At 36.5% G+C, this 14110-nt stretch overlaps 1 protein-coding gene across 6 annotated transcripts in view; it reads right to left on the bottom strand.

Annotated features, from left to right (window-relative positions):
- B3galt1 (beta-1,3-galactosyltransferase 1) overlaps positions 1-14110 on the bottom strand; it is a 557516-nt gene that overhangs the window by 127113 nt on the left and 416293 nt on the right. For all 6 annotated transcript variants that reach the window (XM_047542779.1, XM_047542778.1, XM_047542777.1 and 3 more), the window contains one exon: positions 10024-10080. The gene's annotated coding sequence lies outside the window, so the exon portion shown is untranslated. The remainder of the gene's footprint in view (positions 1-10023; positions 10081-14110) is intronic.

The raw sequence follows: 14110 nt of genomic DNA, 5'->3' as shown, positions 1-14110 counted from the left end.
TCAATGTTCCTAGGTGCTCAATTCACAATAGCCAGATTGTGGAACCAACCTAGATGCCCTTCAATTGATGAATGGATAAAGAAACTGTGGTACATACATACAATGGAATATTACTCAGCCATAAAGAATAATAAAATTATGGCATTTACAGGCAAATATATGAAACTGGAGAATATCATGCTAAGTGAGATAAGCCAATCTCAAAAAACCAAAGGATGAATGATCTCGCTGATAAGTGGATGATGATACATAATGGGGGGTGGGAGGGAGGCAAGAATGGAGGAAGGAGGGACTGTATAGAGGCAAAACAGGGGTGGGAGGGGTGGGGGAAGGGAAAAATAACAGAATGAATCAAACACCATTACCCGATATAAATGTATGATTACACAAATGGTACGCCTCTACTTCATGTACAAACAGAGGAACAAGTTGTACCCCTTTGTTTACAATAAAAAAAACTGGTTTTATGCCGAAGGTACTATAAAGGTGCTGACAGGACCAAAACCTATTAAGGTTTATTTGATCCTCAATATCTAAGAAATTTTTTTTCATTGGATATTTCCAAACAGATGAATGGCATAACATCTGGACAGAATTGTTTTAAATTGTTTCTCCTTGATAGAGAAGGAGGTCTATTGTGACGTTAATTGGTTTTACTTGGGGTTGATCTTCATTCTTAAAGTTTCTTAACTAATTCATAGTTCTGTCAGGAAGGTTCTCATCTCCCTCAACATGACTCTGATATTGAGAATTAGGGTTAGTGGGGTCAACTGTAGAATGTTTCAACATCCAGTTCAGTAGATTGTCTAACCACACAAGGTTTCATATGTCTGAAGAGCACTACATCAGAATACAGGAGAGCTGTTGAATAAAATGCCCCTGCTCAGATGCACAGACTTTGGGTTATAAGAACCATTGTGAAAAAATGTGACTGAGAGACTTGTGTATTCTTCTGGGCAAAGGGTTCTCATTTCACTTCTGAATAATGAAATTGAGATGTCTCAGTGGTCATGTACTCCAACCACTGAAAGGAAGAATGCCTTGTATTTTCTGGAGCAGTGATTATCCAAGTGTGGTCCTTGAACCCCTGTGAGTCAATGATACCATTTGAGGAGGTTCAAAATATTCTGCCTTTTCTAATTACATATATCCACAAGTCCTACATTTCACTTATAATTTGACCAAAATAATGGGTCACAAAAATTGGTTATGGAAGAAGATATGAGAATCCAGTTCTTTTCTAATGGGCCAGGTAGTAAAGACATTTGCAAAATTATAAGTAATGTATCTACTAATTTGTTTTAGAGAATGTAGTTATGTTCTTTTCAAAAAGATGTCGCTTATTTTAATATATAGTATGTTGACTGCTTCTTAAAATTAAATAAAAGTTCAACTCTCAGTTTTAATTAGGGTAAATATTGATAAATAGGGTAAATATTGATAAATATAACATGCATAATAAAAAGTTCTTTGGGATGGCCATGGTGATGCCTGTGATCCCAAGGATTCTGGAGGTCGAGGCAGAAGATAACAAATCCAAGGCCAGCCTCAGCAACTTGACAAGACCCTGTCTCAAAATAAAAAAAAGAAAAAAGGCCGGGGTATAACTCAGTGGTAGAGCATCCTTGGGTTCTATCTCCAGTACTGGGGGGCAACTTTGTAGGGTCTTTAAAATTTATAAGAGTATAAAGGGTTCAGAGATCAAAAAGGTTGAGAATCATGATTATAGAGGTATCAGAATTAATGTTTCTTTGAATAAGTACCCAGTCTTTAAATAACAAAGTAAAAGTGAACAAACTCTTAGTTTCCGAGTTCTTAGGAGATGTTAAGTTGTCTGGGAGACATAGGGGTGGGCTCTAGATAGTTAGATTTTTCACTTGGTTTGATAAGGGCTGACCCATCTGGCATGTGAGGTTTTCCCTTCAGGGTTCTGAACTCTCCCCCTTGGGTTGGCTTCAAATTTAAGAGTAAGCCTCAACCTTTAGAATATGAATGGCTTTCACTATTCACCTACATTTCAGTTTCTAGAATAACCCAATGATCTACGAAAGTGTCCTGCATGATTGAATTGAATGAAGAAAAATTTAAGAGATATGCAAGGAAAATCTATTGATATTGGTGTGAAAGATTATATTTTGAAATATCTTTAAGTAACTGGTTTAACTTTCATCACACAAATATATCAAATGTATAAATATCTCTCAATAATTCACTGGAGTGCAATTTTCAGGAAACAGTAAACAATAGTGTTAAGCTTTATCTTTGGAGCAAACAGATTTATGAGTATAGGCCAATCTCAGTAAACAAGGCTAATTGAGATGAAGTCCAAAATAAATATAGTATGGCAATACTATAAATACTATAGATAGGGCAGTATAGTAACATACAGCGGGAGTATAGAATATAAATTTAAAATGATAATACTTTCACATAAAATAGTAAAGGAAATAAAATTTTAAAAAATTTGATGGTATCTTTTTATACCTTCAATTTATTTATTTACTTTTATGCGGTGCTGAGGATTGAAACCAGGGCTTCATATATGCTAGGCAAGTTGCTCACCACTGAGCTACAACCCCAGTCCTAGGAAATAAAATCTTAATGTTTTGAAGCATTTGTTATAGTTTCAGCTACTAAATAATAAAAATTTTAAAAATATATGAATTACTGGACTTACCTTAATGAAAGTAAAACTTGAGATTTTGAGCAAGTCATCTAGTCTCTCTCCTTTTAAGTTTTTACATCTACTAAATGAAGAGATTACATCAATTATCACCAGGCCTAACATGCATTCCTATGCAAGCCATAAGCAGAGCAGGTTTCCTGGGTATAGTCTATTGTCTCAGGTAGTTCAAAACTTGTATACTGCTGGGTTATAATCATTTTTGTTTACACTGTAAACTAAATTTGTTAAAAAGTTCAAAAGCAACAGATATTACAACCTTAGATGAGATTATTAAAAATAGGGAAATGGTAACACCAGGTAATTGTCATTTTATAGAGGACCTGAAGAAAATCTTCAAAGACAATTATTGTATGTTATGGTTTAGATGGAGGTGTCTCCCAAAAGCTCATGTGCAAGACAATGCAAGAAGATTCAGAAATGAAATGATTAGATTATAAGAGCTTTAACCTAAAAGGTGGATTAATTCACTGATAGGGATTAACCGGATGGTAAATCTAGGCAGCTAGGAAGTAGCCGGAAGAAGCAGATCTCTAGGGGTATGCCTTTGGGTTTTATATTTTGTCCCTGGTGAACAGATCTTTCTCTCTCTGCTTCTTGCTTTCCATGTCCTAAACTGGTTTCTTCTACCATGGCCTTTAGCCATGATGTTCTGCCCGGCCTCAGGGCCAGAGGTATGGAGTTGCCTAATCATAGCTTGAACCTTGGGAATTATGAGGCAAACAAACTTTTCCTCCTTTAATTGTTTTTGTTGGGTCTTTTGGTCACAGTGATGCAAATGCTGACTAAAATAGTATTTGAAACAGAGTAGAATTTTTGTTCCTTAAGAATTTAGATTTTTTTAATAAAATAATTTTGGACTCACTTGCCATTGAGTATTCTTTGCCCTTTATACTTCTGAAAATTGATTATTATTGCTGGGTGTGGTGGTACATGCCTGTAATTCTGGGAACTTTGGAGGCTGAGGCAAGAGGATCATAAGTTCAAAGTCATCAATTTAGTGAGGCCCTAAACAAATCAGTGAGATCCTTATCTCAAAATAAAAAATAAAAAGAACTGGGGATGTGGCTCGGTGGTAAAGTGCCCCTGGGTTCAATCCCTGGTTTCAAAAAAATACATGTATATATTATTTTAATTGAACATATTTGTGGGATCTGAGTAATGATCAAATCAGGGTTGTTAACCATTTCCATCTACTTAAACAGTTTTTAAAGTCCTTTACACATTTTTTTCCTGGGTTACCTTGGAAGTGGTGCAAGTGGAGAGCAGACAGAATGAAAAGAAGTAATCATTCTTGGACGAATTTGATTTTTTTCTCTGGTTCACTGAAGTTTGTGCCATTTGATTTAGGGATTTCAGTTTTCACTATTCGTGATTGTTGTCCAGTTTTAGACAACTCTGTCCAACAGCATATGAATCCCAAGGCAGTGGAATGAAAATCTTATCAAAGACTATGCTAATTCAAAGCCATCAGCTTACAGCTTGTCCACTATGCTATTGCATTTTAAGTAACCAATTATTATGTAAAATTCTGGCTTCAGTGGCATTAAGGATATGCAGGAGTCATGAACTCTGTATGATTATAAAAAACTTGAATCTTCATTAAAAGGACATAGAAAGTTAATTAAAAGATAATTAAAAGGAATGAGGATTTTCGAATATCTGATATTTTCTACTTATCCTTTACATCTGGAAAGTTGAAAATTGTGGTCAATGTCAGGTCAAAGACACAGAAGTCTTTCTCTTGTGATAATTTCAGCCTCTTGACTTTGTTTGAGAAGAGGAGTCAATTGTTTATGTAACTCATAATCCACTCACATCATATCAAAGAAGGAAGGAGCACTTAGTCTGAAATGTATTACATAGATTCATTAACTTCAGAGTATCTGATAGGAAATTCTCTGCTACAAATGGTATCTCTATTTTATATTACAGTACATTTAGACTGTAGCCTGCTTCAGAGCCTATGATCATTATACTAAGATTCTGAGTAAATAAGAACTGGTACTACAATTAATTTGAGAAGACTAATTAGTAGACTTCATCCCCTTTAGATAAAACACATTTCCTTTTCAATAAAAGCAACCAAAAGTGAACACCACAGTCAAAAGTAATTTTTTTTTAAAATCAAAATGAATCAAAAAAAGTTAACATTAGAAAATAGTTATCATTAGAAAAAGATTGGGGTCAAATAAACCTACCCACAGAGAGGTCAGACGTTGACAAGAAAATGACAGTCCTATTAAGGCAAATGCCAGTCTCTGACTGCTCTCAACCTCTACTTTTCTACAGGACCAGATTTCATCCTTGACAGGACCAGTTCTGCTCAGGTTCAGAGCCATTGCTGCCCAATGACTGTGTGCTGGGAGCTCTAGGCATCTGTGAGTCCCTGAAGTGTGTCAGTCACAGCCATGTCCCTGAGATCTACCTTGATTTCTTCTTCTCTCCTGAGTTGTGTCTTTCTTGTTTTGAAACATGGGCTTAGGCTCTGGCACTTTGCACATCTTCCCCAATTTCTTTTCCCTTCCTCATTTTGAGGTGTAGTTCTTATCCTGGCAATTTGTAGCTGCTGCCTGGGTTCTTGTTCCCTTAAGTTGTTCATCCACAAAACATAACACCACTGTACTTCTCTTAAGATACATCTGCTGTTCTTTGACAGGGAAAAATTTCTAAATTGTACTGTTATTTTCTACTTCTGTCCTTATTTGTCCATAAAGAGGAATTTCTACAACAGGAAATCATCAAAGGCAATATAGGCAGTGAGGTATACAAGCTCTCCCTTCCCTGCATTAAATTTGCTAAATTCTTTCCTGCTGTCCTTAGTTGCTCTTGTTCCAATAGGAGCTGTGGTCAGATACCAAGACTTCCTGGTTGCATTAAACAAATTGTCTGTAACTGTGTATTTGCTCTGGCACATAAACTAAATTGTCTGTAACAGAGTGTATTTTAAATGATGAATAACACCTGCACAGCATTTTCTAGCTGAGAAGAGAAAGAAGGGGGCTAGGGAGAGAGGGTGGGGGGAGGAAGGGAGAGGGAGAGAGGGAGAGAGATTGAACAATCATAATACACATTAAATGTTAATTCTATAAGAAGGTTCATGTGAGGTTCTCAATACATTTTCCAAGTGGATGATGGGTTCTTCGTACCTCTTCTCTAGGGTAACTTTTAGAATAATATATTGTATTCTCAGTGCAAAAAAGGCAGGGATTTACCAATCAGAAGGTACCATGTAATACATTTGGTCAATAGTCAACCAAACCAAAATTACAATGTTTATAAGAAGGGTAAATGTGTGGCAGGGGAAATTTTCTTGGAGGAAGTTTAAATATGTCACATTCTAAAAGTACCTCCAAAACTAGAGTCTGTTCCAAAGTATAAGCATTTCATATATTATTGGATGACTTATTGAGTTGGTGATTGGTGCTCTTACATGTTCTGTCCTTGGAAGCCTTTCCTGGTGACTATTCAGATGTTTAGCAACCTTCTTTTTGTTGAACTCCCCAACTGAGATCTACTCCATGGATGACAAGCAAGTCATATGGGCCTTATATTTTAATGCAAGCAGTCTTTAATGCAAGACAGTGACTAAGTTTGGAATGATTTCTAATCATTTGAACAATTTAAGAACAATTTTCCATGTTCAGATATTTGGTACGTTGTAGGTAAAGTATTCAAATAATTGCATGTTTAACATCCACCCAAATGTTTCAGCTGATGTCTCCATAATATGCCTTTTGCCAGCAAAGACAAAATCAGCAAATAAATAGCCAACATCAAACCACTCCTAAATAGAACATGTTGAGATAAAATGAGTACTTTTTAAATAAACGTGTTCTGCATGTTTATATTACCAAGAAAGCTCAGAGGAAGAAAAATCACATTTTATCCATTATATAGGATGGGAAAGAAAATTACAGTATAGGGTGCTAGAATTTTAGAGAGCACATAACATTGCTCTTCTTGATGTATGGATTTTAATAATGCAATTGTTTTAATAAGGATAGTCATATCATTGGTCAAACCAAAAAATGGAAATACAACTCACTTTGCTCAAGAGCAGTGGCTGCTTATTCTCATGCACCAAGGAAATTGCCACCAGGGCTGGCTTTTTAAACTACTCTCATCTTTATCACCTACTTCTTTTCCTTTTTTCTTTTCTTTTTCTTAAGGTCCTGGGGACTAATCTCAGGGGCAATCTATTGCTGAACTACATCCCCAGCACTTTTTCTCTTTCATTTTGAGACAGGGTGTCACTGAGTTGCTGTGGTTGGGCCTTGAATTTGCAATCTGTTTTTTATCACCTACTGCTCTGATAAACAAAGAACTAAACTTCTCAAAAGAAGCAGTTGTGGGGTGAATAACCATTTTTTTCCTTTGTAGGTATGAGTTTGGGATTAGGTTTCTGCTAGAACAGATGGTAACCATAGATATGATATAGTATTTTCTATAGACTTGATAAGCTTTTATTGAATTATGTTATGCCAAGTTTGGTGCAAGTATTTGCAATCAGTTACTATTTATTACTAGTGTTAAAGTACATTAAAAACATATTCACTGAATCTGTCTGTACATAAAACATTATAGTATTTGATAAAATTTATAATTAAAGGAGTAAAACTTATTTTAAAAGATATCTCAAAACCAACACACACATGAGCACATACACATATACACACACCTGATGCAGAAAAAATAGAAAATGTGTAAAATTAAGTTGTCTTATGAAATTTGGGATAATTTCAGACTCTGAATAGGTGTGATGATGTGCTTTGGTAGTTAAATTGAACATATTGCACCTTTTTGTTTGACCTTGATTACTAGAATAAGTAATGTTATTTTTCAGATTGCTTCATATATTGATAATAAACCTATTAATGACAAGATATGGCATTTATTAAATATCTTACCTATTTTAGTGTATGTTATTATACTGTAAGCCAGAATTCTTATTTAACTATTGATGAGGTTAGAACATTCTATTCCCAAATATGACACACTGCCTATAAGCAGAAGTTTTTTTTATTTCCCTACCCTTGTCTCCTAAAGCAGGCCTTGTTTCCTCTACCCTTGAAGACTTTCCTGTGATGAGTGTCAGACCTAACACCTGGAAGGTAGGAATGTCACATAGGGAAATAAAAAAAAAAAAACCTGAACTTAGGGACCTTGCTAAATTGCCCCTAGTTTATTATCATCAGATCATGCCCTTTGTCCTCCAAGCATACTTTTGCATGACTGACCATAAAAAACACTGTTTTGACATTTCTTTGGGTCTTCATTTCTGAAGGCTCTGATGTTACCTAAAATTTACACTGAATTAATTTATATGCCTTTTTCCTATTAATCTGTCTTTTTTTGTAGGAATCTCAGCCATGATTCTAATACTGGGTCAGAAAAGACATTACTTTTCTACTCTACATGGTCCTACATTGACATTCTGAAGCAGTTCTTATTGAGAACGCATTCAACATAAGCAGAGAGACGCTAACATGTTTTTATACCACCTTTGTCATGGAGAATGAAGGACATACTTAGTTGTTTCGTGACTGATAAGGAAGAGAGGACATAGGATTTTTTACTGTTTATGAACTAACTTAGATAAATCCTATTTAAGAACTACTAATATACCTCTGACACAAGAAAATAATCCTTAAGTCATATTGAGAAAGTTGCCTTTTCTTTTGTTATGTGGTGACAGCTTGATTTGTGTCTTCATTTTTTGCTCTTCCCTCTTCTAAATTCTATAATCCGACCCAATCAACATCCTCTGCCTTTCTGCACCTGCGCCTTCATCTACCTGGGTTTTTGGTGAAAAGACCTCTCTAACACAATGGGGAAACTAATTTCAAAAAACTGTAACAAACCATATGAAAGAAGAAATATAATTATTCTTTAACATGTTGAAAGCATTTCCCTAGTAATAACAGAAAGGAAAATTAAAACATGAAAAAATAGCATTTACTATATTTTAGGTTGCAATGAGAAAAAAATGAATACATAATCCTTTGTTGGTGAGACTGAGGTGAATCTGAAATCCTCATGTATTACTGGAGAAAGGATTAATTGTTTTGCCTTTTCAAAATACTATACTAAGAGTTGTAAAAATATTCAGAAGCATAGATATGATCATCTGACTTTTATAAATTTATCCTAAGAAAAGAAACCAAAGGCCGGGCATGGTGGTGTACACCTGTAGTCTCAGCTACTCAGGAGGCTCAGGAGGTATGCAAGTTTGAAACCAGAATGAATAACTCAATGAGACCCTGTCTCAAAATTGAAAAGCAAAGGGACTGGGGATGTAGTTCAATGGTAGAGCACCCCTGGTTTCAATTCCCTACCACAAGAAAAGAAAGAAAAGAAAGCAAGGAAGGAAGAAGAGAAAAAAGAAGAAAGAAAAAGGAAAGAAAGAAAGAAGTGAAGGAAGAAAAAAGTGAAGGAAGGAAGGAAAAATAAAGATGGATGGAGGGAAAGAAAGAAGGAAGGGAGAAGGGTACCAACCAAAGGATTAGGGGAAATAAACCTGACCTATGAAAATACCCGTTTCTAATATTTTTGATACTGATAGTGACTTAAATACCAAATACTAGTGGCAATATTAATTAAATTATAATCGAGGTACTTGATAGAATATTTTATTGCCAAGTAAAAATGGATAATTATGAGGACAAGTGTGTCAACAAAGGAAAATGGAAATGTGTGTTTTCTTGTGTATTTTCCAAACATATTATAATATTTTCACGTCATTTTAGAGTAATGATTAGTTACAATAATTGGAACTCATTTTTATCTCCCAATCCAAAGAACCCCTTTCCAAGAAATCTTTCATAATACCTTATTTACATTTTAGTTTTGGAATTTAAATATATTTTTCCATTATAGTTTTAAGTAAATTTGTAGTAAGTTAATAAGCTGTGAAATAATTTGTTCCTAGATTTTGGAAATGAGCACAAGAATTTATAAATGGATCCCGGGTTTCATTAATAGTACGCATTGTGACTAAAATTGTGAGATTCATATACTCATTTGTCTGACCTGCTCAGAAGGGATAATTTCCATATGTGCATCTGAAAAATTCATGAGGCCTCTTTCTCCAATGACCAATTATTATCTAATAGCCTCATGGGGTATTTTCTATTCTAAATGGTTATTGATCTCATCCCTTGATTCGGTAATTTTTTTTTCTATTGACAACAGAAAAGCTAATCACTGCATCTATTTAAACAAATTTAGCTTTGAACACATTGAATTTCCCTAATTTCCACTATTTGAGATGGGTGTCACTTAAACAGGAAGTAATACTTTCCCTTAGAGTTTGAAATAAAGATAACTTCATCCCTCACCTCAGGCAATCTTCCTGGCTTCAAGAAGGTCATAGGCAGTAGAGTCCACAATAGGATCTGAAAGGAAAAGAGAGAAAGGATCTTGTTTCAAGTTCAAATTCTCCCAAGTAAGCACAGAGCCTGCAATTTGCAAGAGATTTAGTCTAACATGTTTAGTGAATAAGGCACCTACAGATTCAAAACAAATAAAAAGAAACCCAAAAACCCAACAGAATTAAAGTCTTAAACATTAAGCATTATTTCAAGCACTTCAAGCATGGGCCAAGCTGAGGATCAGGTCTCTCAGAGAAAATGCTGTGTTTTGCTCTCCTGAAAAATGTTGGCTGGCTGATCTATGGCATGATTGGCTACTGGCAGGGTTTGATAGTGCAGTGCTATTTACAGGCAGGTAGACTCAGTAGATTGGACATAATTTCTATTCTCATTTCTTCATTCCATGCTAATCACATATGGGTTTGTACTTTGGAAACCATCTGGTAGGTATTGTGGTTACTGCATTCTGCAGCATAGTTAGAGGCTTTTTTGAAAATGCAAATAGTAGGTTGATTCAAGGATGCAAAATCAGGTTCAGGGTCCTAGCTCCTTGATCACTGTCTGTTTTCCTACTAAATTACCAAAAGTTTGGGTTAAAATTTGGTAATGAACCCACAACTGAAAGGCAGAAAGAATGCTTCAGAAAGGTGTTAAGAAATAAGGAATGAAAGCCAAAACAAAAATAAACCCAATACAATAGAGCTGATAAAGTTTTGCATTATATATTCAAGGAAATGGTGACTTTTTAAATTTTTAGTTTTATTTACCAGATTTAGGATAGTTATAAATAACTGGTTGGGATAAAATATCCTACTACTTGGAGATTACAATAGCAGGTTAAGACTATGGAAATAATACTGAGTGATTTCACTTTAGCCCTTAACATCTGGTGCTCCAAGTCTCTTTCTCATATATCCTTGACAGTCCAGGAGCTCCTTCAGGGACTCAGCAGAACTTCACGTATCATCTTTGCTACTGGTGGTGCCTGTCCTTCATTCCTTCATTAGATCCATGTTTATTGAACATCTGCTATTGTCATACACTGATACATGTGCTGGGATTACAAGGATAAGTCAGGTAAATAACACATGAAGATATTAGACGCTAGAATGAAAATAAAACTGAATGATGTAATGGAGTGTGACTAGGGACCCTGTTTAGACTGGGTGGTTGGGGGAAGGCATATTTGAGGAGGTGACAAGTAAGTAGAGATGTGACTTGAAGTAATTTGCCACGGGAGACTTTGGTAGGCGAATGTTCCAAACAGAAGCAACATAGCACTAGGGTGCTAAGACGGGAAAGAACTGGGAGTGTTCAAGAAAGAACCAAGTTGAGTATGGATGGAGCACATATAGGACCAAATGGATGGTGGGTAAGACATGAGCTTGATGGGGCAGAAGGAGCCAGTTCACACAGGGTCTTGCAGGCAGTGTGAGGCATTTGAATATTAATCTCAATGCAGCAGAAAACCTTGGAAGATTTTACACACATCTGCTAAATTGATCTACACTTAGAAGATCACGTCACTGTGAGAGACAAGATGAAGCCAGGAGACCAGCTGTGAGGCTTTTATCTTAGCCCAGGCAAAAGATGATGGCATCTTAGAATAGGGTATGTGTTTAAAGGCAGCTTTAGCAGAGCTTGCTGGTTGATCTGATGGGGTGAGGAATAAAAGGTGAAGAAAAATCAAGGATGATCATGTTAAATAGACCTAACAACTCTGTAAAAATACTCCCAATTTTCAAAATGAATGACAGAGAGATGCATTTGATGAAATTCCAGTGAAGTGACATCTATATTGCATTAGGTATATGCATTTTATTTTAAACATTTATGTATCAAGAGATTGATTTGCTGTCCACTTAGGAGGACCTTCAGACAACACTTTGAGAGGTACAATCAATTCTAAAAGGTATACAGGGCAAGCTCCTAACAGAAACTTCCTCAACCGTTCCACCAGCCCTTGGGTAGCTTTGGAGCACAGTCGGGAGTTTCCCTGCTGGAAGAGCCACAGCCTCCTATCTGTGACATTAGTAGTTTAAAGTAGATATTCCCTAAGTTTGGTTTTAATTTAAAATGTCTGTGTCTTAATACCCCACCTGGCCTATTCCAGGGCTCTTGAGTGTGTAAGCCATATATAATAAGAAGGTTACGGTAATAAAGATCTCCAGTTTTTTTACTGTTTCATCCCCACACTTAATTCTGGATTAATCTTTTTTCTTGGTTTAGTATTTATAGTTCTTCTGAACTGACAGAAAGTAAATTGCTTTTTGAACACAGTGCCTGGGGTAAATTATTTTTCTTAGAAGTACATAAACCCCAATTAGAATACTTGCCTTTATTCTCACAAGAAGGCTTTTTTTTTTTTTTTTTTGTTTTTCCTTTCTGGGTAACTACCTTGTAAGGTCACCTCCCTTGAGTGGGAAATATGTACTATGTATATGTACATAAATATAAACATGGTTGCCATTACTGAGCATGTGCTATGGGTCACACATCGTGTGGTAAAGAGGGATTTTTGCATATCAGCTTAATGAATCCTCACAATAAGAAGTGGCAGGCGTTGTTTACCTCATTTCACAAATGAATTATCTGGATCTTAGCATGTTGTGGCACTAGGATGGCAGCCCGGTTCTGCTGGTGGCCTTGGCCAGGCTTGTATCCTTGGAAATGGGAGAAAGATACCTACTTCTGCTGCTGGGAGAATTAAACTGATGTGATATGTGAAATCACTCACTGCACTCAGTGTCCCCCGCAGCTGCTCCCGCAGCAGCCTGGGGTGCAGGCAGCACTACACCTTCTGTGCTATTTGAGGCTGTAGCCATTCTCATATTTTCAAATTATTCATACTACTGGCCCACCAAAAATTTCCATCAAAGTTAATATATCTTACTAAATAAATATTAACACAATTTTAGTATACTCCAAACCCCACGAGTTTTTGAGCCTCTGGGTACTGGTGAGAACAGGGGTTTATGCCACACCTGTGACTACTGTCCTGAAAGGCCTATTTCTTTCCCCAGTTACCTTTGTTTCCCTCTCTCTCTCACCTCATTCAAAATTCAGCAGAAGTCCACAGGGCATGGGGCTCAGAAAGTGTAATCTGGCTATTAGTTTTTAATTTTCCTTGGAAACTCTAAAGCACTCCTGTAGACTCCGCATTACATCTGGGTTTGTTATCCTTTCTGCCTTTGGCGTCATGCTACCCTGGGCCAAGGCCAGCTCCTGGTAAGAATGCTTTTTTTGTTTCTCAGGCACTCCTTACAGGTACTTCACTCTGCTGATTAGCTATCTCCTGTCTGCCTGTCCTGCCTGCTTTTGGTCTCTGGATTCCAGGAGAGCATAAGTAGCACAGGATCAAAACAACTCAGAAGAACATTTATCCTAAGGTCCCTAGATCCCTGAATCCATAGGATTCTCCAAATATCAAGGTTACATCTATTTTCTTTATGTTCATGTAACTGGAGGGGAAATATATTTTACAGCAAAATGGATTTAACCCTTTTTACCTTCCTGGGGGATAGAGGGAGGTGGTGGCATTATTTACAGTAGTCTGGATATAAATCTCAGTCTTCTGTCCCTTTCTCTTACAGGGACACTGGTGAGGGAAGGAGAAATGAGAAGTGGAGCACAGAAATGAACTCTATGTCCATAGGAGAGGGCTGCAGCTGAGCTAGGGCACAGGGGCTGCAGCCTTAGAAGGATTCCATTTTCTTTTGTTTTGCTGCAGAAGAGATAGCTGAGGCTTGTGGGGCAACTGCCCTGTAGCAGAACTGGTATTCAATCGGAATGTCGAACACGCAATTCTGAGTTGCTCTTGTTAGGCAGACCCTTCCATCTCCCTGCACCTTTCATAAAATCTGTCTGCAGGTTTGTCTATATCTGGGTTGATTTAATTTGCTATTTCACAGCAATCAAGGAAAAGAGGGGAACTATGACTAAGTGAGATATAGTAATAGAACTGGGACCCTATGTGTAGGATAGTGAGAAAATTCACGACCTTATAAATTTAGGAGACACAAGAGTATAAAAATAGAGGTGACTGGGGACAATG

Source organism: Sciurus carolinensis, chromosome 3 (assembly GCF_902686445.1).
Source record: "Sciurus carolinensis chromosome 3, mSciCar1.2, whole genome shotgun sequence".
In the NCBI taxonomy this organism is placed as follows: domain Eukaryota; kingdom Metazoa; phylum Chordata; class Mammalia; order Rodentia; family Sciuridae; genus Sciurus; species Sciurus carolinensis.
Note: the sequence above shows the minus strand (reverse complement) of the source record. Positions and strands in the feature narration are given on the sequence as shown.